The sequence below is a fragment of the Musca vetustissima genome, unplaced genomic scaffold, assembly GCF_032173495.1.
Source record: "Musca vetustissima isolate MV318-11 ecotype Yass unplaced genomic scaffold, APGP_CSIRO_Mvet_v1 utg19594, whole genome shotgun sequence".
NCBI lineage: Eukaryota > Metazoa > Arthropoda > Insecta > Diptera > Muscidae > Musca > Musca vetustissima.
The window spans coordinates 69,593-82,652 of NW_026875221.1; positions in this window are offsets into that span (position 1 = coordinate 69,593).

Below are 13,060 nucleotides of genomic sequence, written 5' to 3' on the forward strand. Positions count from 1 at the left end.
GGACAATGAATAAAGGAAAATAAGAATGGAACTTTTATTCTCTTCACCATTAGTTGTGCATTCAAATACCTAAAAAACGGTCAGGACTTTATTCGAGAACAATCTATTGTAAATTGCGAGGCTTATTTGTGCTCTGAGAAAATAACCTACCAAATTACGGATACTCAGATTAGAAAACTGGGCCTAGGAACCTCAAAATATGGACGAAGTAAGTGGGAGTATTGTAAGGGGCATATAAAAACATAAATCTGTATGGAACATTTTATGAAAATAAGTATTTTTATTCACCATGAATGCCAAATTACAATAATTTAGGTGGGAAATGCGGATAAAAACTTTCAATATACCAAAAATGGGTTGGTAAATTTATATGAGGGCTATGTTAAAATGTGTTCGGCTTTTGAAAACATAGTATGCAATATAACAGCCACTTCGGCGAAAAAATTTTGGATAAAACCTTCAAAATGCCGACAATGCGCTGGACCTTTATATTTTTGGGCAATATCACTCTTTACCCTCCAAGAATTCGGAATGAAAAATGACTGTCAATTCGTTTGGCAGCAAAATACCTAAAATGGATGATTTGTCAAAATATATAATCACATTTAAAAGAGAGAAGGAAAAATCTTTCGGTATCACAACATAATGATAATACCAAATAAGAACGTCAACAGATACCGCCAACCAGAGAAAAATGACAACACTAAATAAGCAAGGACCACAACCACTAGACAAAATTCAAGGAAGCATTGTGGCTAGACAACAATAGATGGCAGTCCCATAAACTACAAAATCTTGGGATATATTTGGCCTGTTCCAGTACTGCAATAATCTACTATTTTTTACTACAATAACAAATGTTCCTTTATGATATTGATATAAATAATAAAAACTATTTAATTCTTGCAGTACGGGAACAGGCCAATTATTGACAATAGGATTATCTATAAGAAATAGTGCTCAAATCAAATTATTCTAAATATTTTTATTAAGGATTGATTGTTTTTTGATTGCTTTTGATTTTTCCTCTATATATCTGAAACCCAAATTATAGTACGTTTACATTGCCAATTACATTATATATGTCAAATAAATCTTCATAGAGGAGGTCAACCCGTCAAAAAGTTCTAATGTAAATACCGTTTTAAATGTTAATGTTTTACAAATAAATATCGCCTTGACAAAAATATTTTCTTTTGTAACTAATAGTGAAATTCGATGTAGAATAATTTTGTCTCTGACGAAATACTCCTAAGATGCAGTCTTATTGAAGATATTAACACATTTCTGCAAGGTGTTTAATTGACACATATTGCAGTCAACAATGAATTTCTTTCCAATGTTCTTAATTATACCCTTCACCACACTGTGGTACAGGGTATTATGTCTTTGTGCATATGTTTGTAACAGGCAAAAGGAATGGAGATAGACCCATGGTTCCTTTTGAGAATATGCATAGAATCACTTTCTGAGTCGATTTATGCATGTCCGTCCTTCCGTCCGTCTGTTGATGTTAAATTGTAAACAAAGTACAGGTCTCATTTATAATCCGATTTGGCTGAAATTTGGCACAGCTCATTTATTTGGCCCAAGGACGAACCCTATTGAAATTGGGAAAAATCGGTTCAGATTTAGATATAGCTCCCATATATATTTTTGTCCGATTTATGGACTTTAGTCCCTGAAAATCATTCGATTTGCACGAATTTCGGTACAGCGTACTGAATTAAGTCTAAAATGATGTGTGCCAAGTTTCGAGAAAATCGGATCAGATTTAGATATAGCTCCCATATATAGTTTCGTCCGATTTAAGGTAAATGTGGCACCAAAGACCCACTATATCTTTCGATTTGCATGAAATTTGGCACAGAGTTCTGAATTAGGTCCAGAATGATGTGCCCCAAGTTTCGAGAAAATCGGTTCAGATTTAGATATAGCTCCCATATATAGTTTCGACCGATTTAAGGAAAATGGAGCACCAAAGTTTCTGAAAATCTTTCGATTTGCACAAATTTTGGCATAGCGTACTAGATTAAGTCTAGAATGATGTGTGCCAAGTTTCGAGAAAGTCGGTTCAGATTTAGATATAGCTCCCATATATAGTTTTGTCCGATTTAAGGTAAATGGGGCACCAAAGTCCCTCTATATGTTTCGATTTGCATGAAATTTGGCACAGAGTTCTGAATTAGGTCCAGAATGATGTGCCCCAAGTTTCGAGAAAATCGGTTCAGATTTAGATATAGCTCCCATATATAGTTTCGTCCGATTTAAGGTAAATGGGGCACCAAAGTCCCTCTATACCTTTCGATTTGCATGAAATTTGGCACAGCGTATTGAATTAAGTCTAGAATGATGTAGATATAGTTCCCATATATAATTTCGTCCGATTTAATGTAAATGGTTTACCAAAGTCTCTATATATCTTTCGATTTGCACGAAATTTGGCATTGCGTAATGAATTAATGAATGTATGTTAAGTTTCTTGAAAATCGGTCCAGATTTAGATATAGCTCCCATATATATTTTCGTCCGATTTAATGTAAACGGTGTCGTCCGTTTTTACAAATATATATATATACATATATATATACGCTTATAATTGATTTTCATAATTTTGTCCCTGGTCCTTTAAAAATTCGACGTCTTTTAGGTTTCATCTGTTTGATATACCGAAAGTGGTGAAGGGTATCATATAGTCGGCCCCGTCCGACTTTACTGCTTTCCTTACTGGTTTATTCCAAATTATTGTCTTCATATTCCCTATATATACAGATTTCCCTTCTTCAGTGACGTATACTAAAATTTGATGGAGAATATTTTTGTCTTTGGTACCACTGTTCGCAAACGACATCTAGTGGTAAAAATTAGTATAAACACGGAACAAAGATAGATTTTAACCCTAAAATGTGTTTATATATTTTTACGATTTTTGACATTTTGGCTAATTTTCGACTTATGGTCTATTCTGAGATTTATAGTAAAACTTTATGACGAACATTTTTGTAGAATTTTCCAACTTGATATAACCCCATCTTGTATGAGTACCATCAACCTAAAATGCAAGGTGTTCGAGAAATCCTAGTCCGAATATTTTCAAATTTTTTGAAATGCAGGAATATTGCCTGAATATGTTTATAATACAGCGATTTACCAAATATTGCCTTTTTGGGAATCAACAAGTTGTAATTTTTTACATTTAGATCGCTAAAAATAATTTACGCAATTTTGAAATCAAATATAGAACAAATATATGTAATATATTAAAGGAAATAAATAAATAAATATGTCTTCACATTACATACATACATCATCACCTATATATTTATATATGTGTAATGCCACATTTAAACCAAAGTGGCAAAATCATGCAAAAAGTAATACCAGCACAAAAAGAAAAAAAAATTGGCAAAAACAACAAGTGGAGTAACCAAGAAAAAAAATAAAATAAAGTCAGCAACAGTTTGTTGCTGCAACAGCTCCTCCCACCTTAACCGCGACCAACAGCATACTCAACCCCATCCCCAACCCCAACCAGTAGCATCAATACTATTCTCAATGTATGAATATTTATTTGGACAAATACCACTCCCCTCATGAAGAAAAAAACACCACCAACAACAACTAAGAATACAAGCTCGTTAAAATACTACTCTCATCCAGTAGTAGTCGTAGTGAATTTTTACTACTCCACCTCCCCACACGCACTCGGCTAAATGACTTTCCCCCGACCATGTTTCGAAGTGATTTTTTTGACATTCTCATTATCATATAGGCACGCATTTGCAACAGTTATCACTTGTAAAAGAGTACGGGTGTGAGGAGAGAAGGAGGAAGTACAATTGTATTGAAGGATATCAACAAGCAAACCAACATGTTGCTGCTTGCTTGCTGTTTGTTTGCCTGCCTGCCTGTCTGCCTGCTTGATGGCTATGCTGCCTTTTAGCCGTTTTGCCTTGTTAGAATGATGTGCGCGCATCTTTTCTTTTTTGGCATTTCACCACGGTTCCGTATCCTGTTTGACTCCTTCGTGTGTTCGTGGTTTTGGTGATTTTTTTATTACGACTTATGGTTCGTGGATTGTATAAAAGGCCTTCACGTTCATGTCAGCTCGTCAGTCCGCTGTGTGCGTTACGGGATTTTGTAACGATTTTAGTTTTCGAATTTTATTTCATACAAGTTTCTAAATAAATAATAAAGAACAATAATTAAATAATTTAGTGAAAAAAATAAAATATATAAAAAAAAAACTATATTGTGTACATATAAAATAAAAAAAATATCTAAAAGAACAAAAAAAATCTCTGTTAAATAATTGAATAAAATATTTAGTTCATTTTAAACTGTTAAATAATTTGGAATATAAATTTGTTAGATTAGTTACAATTTTTTATAAAATAAATCATCCCGAAATATCAAGTAAGTTAACAAAAGTAAATAAATTATTTTATTGATTGCTAAAACACATTTCGATCAGATTTGGTGCATACTTTTAGGCAAAAAAGACTACAATTGGTATTAAAATAAAAAAGAATAAAATGTTTTATGTTTAATAACTTAAAATAAAATATTTCAGATTTGTTAAATTTTTTTTTATAAAGAACCTTCATTAATCAAATTGTAGAAAAATAAAAAAAAAAAATAAAATATTGAAATAACAAATATGTAGAATTAATATAATTATAGCATAATTACATGTTATTATTTTTCAAATAATTTTTTTGTATAAAAAATACTGAAAAATATTTTCAATGAACAAAAATAAATAAATTTATAAAAACTAGAGTCCATAATTTAAATTATTAAAATAACATTTATCTTCCGTGAAAACTTGTATGTGTGATGCATACTTTCAGGCAAAGTAGTGAAATTTAAAAGCCACTTTCTTATTGCACACAGCTGGGGTTCCGGTATTAATCTGTGGAAAATTATATAGGGATAGAAACTTTAAGTGACAATTTTTATAAAAAACAGTTTTCATTCTTAAGATTGGAGTACAATAATGAATTTGTCTGCGTACATTTCCAATAACAATTACTTAGTAAGCTCTTTTGTAAAAAATTACATTTTTTTTCAAAAATACATGAGTTGACCATTTGTCTGTTCCCGTACTGCAGGAATGCACTAATTTTTATTATTCTTGACTATATAATAAAGAAAAAAAAATGGTATCGTTGTAAAAAATGTACATTCTTGCAGGATGTGGAACAAACATAACTATAGTTCCCATGGCATCTGTTGATGTCCGGCGCCTTAGCGTTCAAAGCCACCTCCTTATCTTCCTAAGGTTGCACAATATACAGTTACATACCATTGAAGAAAAAGATTGTAGTCTGTATGAAAAAAAAGTCCGTCACTACAAGAAAAATCTGCTCTGAAAAGGAATGCTCTGGTGTGATGCCAAATGTCCGAACCTTGACACGGTTGAATTTAATTCGTAGATGCAATTTCGCAACAATAGTCGACATAAATACAACTTATCAAGTAAATACATTTGTAAGCCACATTATCCAATATGCCTGATGAGCCGCTTAATCAACGGCGAAACGGGTCGCATAGTAGTGGGAATGTAGTATCTCTCTGGCTTTCCTTTTCATTGCAACTCCGATCATGTAGCTCATCTCGAAAGAGAAATTAGTAAATAACTATAGTTCGTTTACATTGTACCGGATTTCGTTAACCCAGTGGGTTTTAAATGTCAATCCCATTGTATATACGTGAAATAAATCTTCAGGGAGTACATTAACCCGGTAAAAAGTTCTAATGTAAATGCCGTATTATATCCATTGTTGTTTTGGTTATACAAAACTTTACTGAGTAATAATTTCCAATAAGATTTTGAAATACTTATCAAAATATCTCTCCCAATTCACATTCATTTACTAAAGTGTTGTAAAAAAGTGTTTGGTCTGTTCTCGTACTACAGGAATCTAATACTTTTTATATAATTTGAACCAGTGAGCGGAGCAATATAGTCGGACGGGGCCGACGATATGATACCCTACACAACTACCACGAAAATTAAACTTTCTGCGGTTCTATATTCTGAACCTGGGCAATATTTCGAGATATTTGCACTCTTTTTACCGATTATAGATCAACAACTTCACTTTTTAACCATGGCATATTTTTTTCCAATGTGTTTTTCTTGAAGTACATTTTACGTCGTAAAATAAAACAAATCACTTTAAGTTTTGGTTGATTTGACCCTCGGAATATTGACCGATCATCATCTAAACAGCCGCTCTAAGTATTTGGTCAGATCCCCGTCACCATGCAAAATATGTGATGTTCTGCATATAATAATTGCCTCTAGAGCGATTAGAAAATGTGATTAAATTAAAGTTTTCGGTTCATTGCACCCCCTGAATGAAATCTCAACTTCACCGAAAACTATAGGCGTCGTCCTTGACCATAATCGAAAATTCATGCACAATTTCAAAGCTATCAGCGTGATATTTCCGTCCTCTAATGGAGTAATAGTAATACTATGCACATAGTCACCTTTACCTAATTACGTATAACTCCCACACCAGAGTACATACAGCCATATAATTGGTATCAATTTGAAGGTCAACAACTCCTCTTGGATATACTATCAACTTCTCGGGTATATGCCCTTCAGGAACAAGTATATACGCCCCAGAATAAAAATTTTGTACTTTTTCACAAAAAAGTCAGGGTCAATTTGACCCGTTAAATATTGACCGATCTTTATCAAAAATGGCATGCTTATTATTTGGCACGACCCTCATCTCCATGTCACGATGTTCGGACCATAACTGGGGCCTCTGGAGCGACCAGAAAAACCGATAAAAATTAAGTATTTGGTCCATTTCATCCCTTAAATATTAATATTAAATACTACCAAAAACAATAGGGGTCTTCATTGGGCCGAACCTATCCTCTATACAAAAGTTGATGAACATTGGTCCATAACTGTGGCCTGTATCGTGTTTACAAATTTTAATGGACAGACGGACGGACATCAATTTTGTGTCAGATTTTGAACTCATATTCAATAATTGGAACAACTGAGTCCGTAAAATAAATAATTGAAATAACCAAACGTATTTGAATGTTTGGTGCATACTTTTAGGCAAAGAATAATTGGAATCATCAATTTATTTGGAAGATGAAGAAAAATGTTTTTTTCTTTTTTACAAGACAAGGATGAGATTTCACGAAGGAAAAATTTTCGAAGTTATTTAAAAACAAAGTAATTTATTAAACGACATTTACATTACAACTTTTTTTCGGAATTGAAGAGGATGAGGATTTATTTGGTATTGTATATGTAATGGGATCGACAATTTAGATCTACTGGATTTAATAAATTCGGTATAATGTAAACGTACTATTAAACATAAAATCTAATATTAATGTAAATATTAGTTCCATTTTTATGTTTGATGCATACTTTTAGGCAAATTAATGAAATAAACATAGAAATTGAAATTAAAACAGATGAAGAATAGTGTTTCTATTCCAAGCAAGAAATGAATTAATATCTTGATTAGAATTTTATTTAAAAACAAAACAAATAATTTGTATTTTCATTGGAAAAAAATTAACACCAAAAACAAACTGTTTTCCCAAAAAATACCAGAAATCTTTACATTTTTTATAAGATCCGGATGGAATTTCATAAATTAGAAATTCATTTTTTCAATAAAAATGTTGAGTCCGTATTTTAATAGAATGCAAGTTTATATCAAAAGTATTTCTTGTAAAATAATAAATCGAACAAATTAAATTGCAAGTTTTTAGTTGCCATGAATTTAAAATAGTTTTTCAATAAAATCTTCTATATGTAATAGTTATGGTTTATAATAATTTTCAGTTCAAAATATAAGTAGGCAGAGATGTGAAACGTTTTCTTACGGGAACCAATTTCGGCTATTTTCAAACGGCAAATGAATGATTTCCGGCCATTAGAACGTCCGAATCCAAGAATTCCAAAGGTATTCGAAAGAGTACATCTCTGAATCTGGTATGAATTAGTATTATTAATATCGCACAAAATTTTAATTTTTCAAAATTAATGGTAATGTATGGTCTGTTCCCGTACTGCAAGTATCAATAATTGAACACTAATTTTTTAAAATTTTCGAAATATTTTTTGATTATTCCTTTCACTATTAAATTTAACTCTATAGTAATTCTGACCATTATGAATACGGTTTCTTCATCTAAATTATTGTTTATAGCTAAATTTTACATTTTTATTTTTAATAAAGAAAATTATTAATCTATCTGAATCTCAATTTTCTCTATTCATTATTTCTTGGAAAAACGTATTAATGTGTTTCCAAAAAAACCTACATGATTTTATTAAATTCAAAATAATTGCGTTTAAACGAAATGTGGCACGAGTCATCCAAATATAACGAAAAATGATGTACATTTACTACTTCTTGGCAACAAACTAAAATCATAATTTCTTTCGATACACATTTTCCAATAAAAAATATTCGATGTTTATCTAAGTTTTTTTTTGTTGGAAATATGAGTAAATGATATTCAGCGTGGGGAAGAACCACATACAAATTGCTATATCATTAAGGAGTCGTAAAAAAACGTTGTTTGAATGTTGTATCGGTGATTTTTTTGTAGAAATAAATTATAGGTTGTTATTAGTGACAAAATTTATCTATGTTCTATTTGATAATAATAATCGATGATCATTGTTTCTATGCGAACAAATCTCTTCAGAAAATTATTAATGAAAGAAATTTGTTATGCAAACGTTCCATACTACAAATTATTGGACATTTCTTTTTGTCTCGACCATCTGTCAAATGTTTCCATAAAATATTTCTCATAGTTGGCAACATTGCACATCGAATTCAAGTAGAATAACACACTTTGACAGTTAATCAAGACATCAGCTGCTCTAAATGGACTACCTATTCATTGTCCCTTGATCTCAGTAATATAAATGTCAAAGGCGCTTTAGACTATAGGCGCGTTTAGACTATGCCTTCCAAATGAACTGTTTAGACTAGTGTCAAAATGATATAAAGTTGCTGTTATTTGTTTACGTATGCACACAAAAACATTTCAATTGTTTCCTAATTTTTGTGACGATTTTTGCAATCAATATTTTAAGATATATTGCTCTCTATTAGATAGAAAATGAAAACAACATTTTATGATTTAAATTATACCAATATTTCTTATGAATTTAATAGTACGTTTACATTGTACCGTACATTGTTTCGGTAACCCAGTTGGTTCAAATTGTCAATTCCATTGTATATAGGTCAAAAAAATCTGCCGTTTAAAAAAAAATTATTTTTTTTATCAGCTGGCATGTTTTTGGTAGGCAAATATTTCGAATTGTAATGTATTTTGTAGCATACTTTAAGGAGAGGTAATTTTTTGTGCAAAATCAGGGTTGCATTTGAAATTATCACGATTTAGCATAGGATTTCAAGCAAATCGAGATAATTGGGTGGATTTTTTCGAGCTGAATTTGCCTCGATTTACAATACAAAATTAAATCCACTCAATATCTTGATTTGCTTTAAATCATATGCTAAATCGAGATAATTTCAAATACAACCCTGCTTTTGTCAAAAAAAATAATCGTTACTCCTTAAAGTATGCTTTAAAATAAAATCCTGTTCGCAAATCCAGTGGATTATATTTGACGCAAATGCTATAGAATTGACATTTGACATCGAGTGGAATTCGTAAATCTAAACGTGCCTTTATGATTTGATATTACGATTTACAAATCGAGTCGATTTAGAAGACATAGTCTAAACGCGTCTTAAGGTGACGTATATGCTGTGGAAATGACATTTGAAATCGCCCTCTAAATTAATTATGAATATTACTATAATTTTTCGTTTTGATACTAGTCTAAATCGAGTCGATTTAGAACGTGTCGTCTAAACGCGCCTTAACTAAAACAAAATATGCTTTTATTCTATTTTAATCTGATTGAGAGCAATTCCTATTAGAATTATGAAAATATTGTTTGAATAATTGTCATATAAATTATGAAACCTGTGAAGCAAACATCTAACAGCTGATTACCAACATTAAATAATTGTTTACTAGTCTAAAACGGCATTTATATTAGAACGTTTTACCGTGTTTATCTACTTTATGAGGATTTATTTGACAATGGAATTTACAATTAAAACCCAGTGGGCTACCTAAATCCGGTGCAATGTAAACGTGCTATAAAAAGCTAGGATGTTGTACCTCGATTAAGAAGGCATAGTCTAAACGTTCCTTTATATTTGAAACTGATTTGTTTATATATTTTTTTAATATTCCTATTGTTTCTATATGTAAAAGCCTTTTTAAAGTGTTCACAATACAGCTGTTTTTCGAATCAGCTGATTCATATTGAATGGTAGCTCTCTGTAAATTTTTCCAATAAGAATTGCTTTTGCTCTTGAATTTTAAACGTACTTTTATTGTCTTCGTAGCATCCCTTGTAGTCGACTTAGTCTCCTCAAATGTTGGCGAAACAAGTGTTTAAAAATATCTTTGCATATTATTTTTGAAATTGTTTTCTAATTATTTGTGAGAAACAAACAAACAAAACATTGTTTATCATTAGCGCTCCACAAATGTGACGTTAAGATTTTTTGATTATTTGTTTATTGTAGTGTGTGTGTGTCTGTTTCAATTAATACGCCACAACAAAAGCAAAAATAATAACAACAATTAAAAATACATTTCAAAATTAAATCTTAACACCTTTAAGGTGACAACAAAGAGACGGTTTAAAGCCAAACTGGTATCAAAATTTGATATAAATCTGGTGTGACTTTACTTGACTTGTGATTAATGTTGTTGAAAAAAATTGGCGCCAAAAGGAATTTTAATTCTTGTTGTTGTCAAAATATTTAATGATAAATAAAAAAACAAGAGTTAATAAAAAAACGCAAATATATTTAATAAAAACAACAACAAGGTAACAAAAATGTAAACAAACATGACAAATAAAGCGAACATGACTCTCTATTAGGTTATGTTTTTCGAAGGCCGTTTTTATCTCTCAACCAAATAAAAACATGTTTCCTTTTTTATATATTGGCTACTATGTCTGTTGTTGTTATTGTGATTTTTTATGCCGTTAAAATGTAAACAAACATATATGTTTTAATTTTATTTCGTTTTTATCCTGCCAAGCCAACATTATTTTTATTTCGCAATTTACAACTTCCCATTCCAGCGTCGTTGTTTTTTTTTTGCGCGCGCAATTTTAATTACATCCCAACATTATTGGCTAAGGATAAAAAGGATAAACGGTATTTGTATATATGTTTGCATAAGCAAACATACACATGCACACCTACGCACGTGCATTGGAGGTGTACCGAAACTGAAAACCTTGTATGCGAATTCAATATCAGAATTTATTGCAAAAATTTGTTTCCCCAATGCATGGCGGAACAATTATTTAGCCGGTTGCAAATTCAAGGTAAGGGTCAGTTGTGGGCCGCCCAGGAAATATTGGGCGAACAATTTTATGTATTGCAATTAATTACGAAAATGTTTAAACATTTTGGTAAATAGTTTAATTTTGTGTGATATTGAAAATGGTCAGAGATAAACACATACTTACACGTGAAGTAAAATGAAGCTGAACCTTATTCAGCTGGGCTGAATTGAAGATTTTCTATAGAAAACCTAATTCAGCTGGCTGAATTGAAGATTTTCTATAGAAAACCCAATTCAGCTGGGCTGAATTGAAGATTTTCTATAGAAAACCTAATTAAGCTGGGCTGAATTGAAGATTTTCTATAGAAAACCTAATTCAGCTGGGCTGAATTGAAGAATTTCTATAGAAAACCTAATTCAGCTAGGCTGAATTGAAGATTTTCTATAGAAAACCTTCTTCAGCTAGGCTGAATTGAAGATTTTCTATAGAAAACCTTATTCAGCTAGGCTGAATTGAAGATTTTCTATAGAAAACCTTATTCAGCTAGGCTGTATTGAAGATTTTCTATAGAAAACCTCATTCAGCCAGGCTGCATTGAAGTTTACTTATAGGAAATCTAATTCTGCCAGGCTGAATTGAAGTTTAACTATAAGAAAACTAATTCAGCCAGGCTGAATTGAAGTTTACCAATAGGAAAACTAATTCAGCCTGAATTGAAGATTTTCTATTGAAAACCTTATTCAGCCAGGCTGAATTGAAGATTTTCTATAGAAAACCTTATTCAGCCAGGCTGAATTGAAGATTTTATATAGAAAACCTTATTCAGCCAGGCTGAATTGACGATTTTCTATAGAAAACCTTATTTAGCCAGGCTGAATTGAAGATTTTCTATAGAAAACCTTATTCAGCAAGGTTGAATTGAAGATTTTCTATAGAAACCCTTATTCAGCAAGGCTGAATTAAAGATTTTCTATAGAAAACCTTATTCAGCTAGGTTGAATTGAAGATTTTCTATAGAAAACCTTATTCAGCTAGGCTGAATTGAAGATTTTCTATAGAAAACCTTATTCAGCTAGGCTGTATTGAAGATTTTCTATAGAAAACCTCATTCAGCCAGGCTGGATTGAAGTTTACTTATAGGAAATCTAATTCTGCCAGGCTGAATTGAAGTTTAACTATAAGAAAACTAATTCAGCCAGGCTGAATTGAAGTTTACCAATAGGAAAACTAATTCAGCCTGAATTGAAGATTTTCTATTGAAAACCTTATTCAGCCAGGCTGAATTGAAGATTTTCTATAGAAAACCTTATTCAGCCAGGCTGAATTGAAGATTTTATATAGAAAACCTTATTCAGCCAGGCTGAATTGACGATTTTCTATAGAAAACCTTATTTAGCCAGGCTGAATTGAAGATTTTCTATAGAAAACCTTATTCAGCAAGGTTGAATTGAAGATTTTCTATAGAAACCCTTATTCAGCAAGGCTGAATTAAAGATTTTCTATAGAAAACCTTATTCAGCTAGGCTGAATTGAAGATTTTCTATAGAAAACCTTATTCAGCTAGGCTGTATTGAAGATTTTCTATAGAAAACCTCATTCAGCCAGGCTGGATTGAAGTTTACTTATAGGAAATCTAATTCTGCCAGGCTGAAT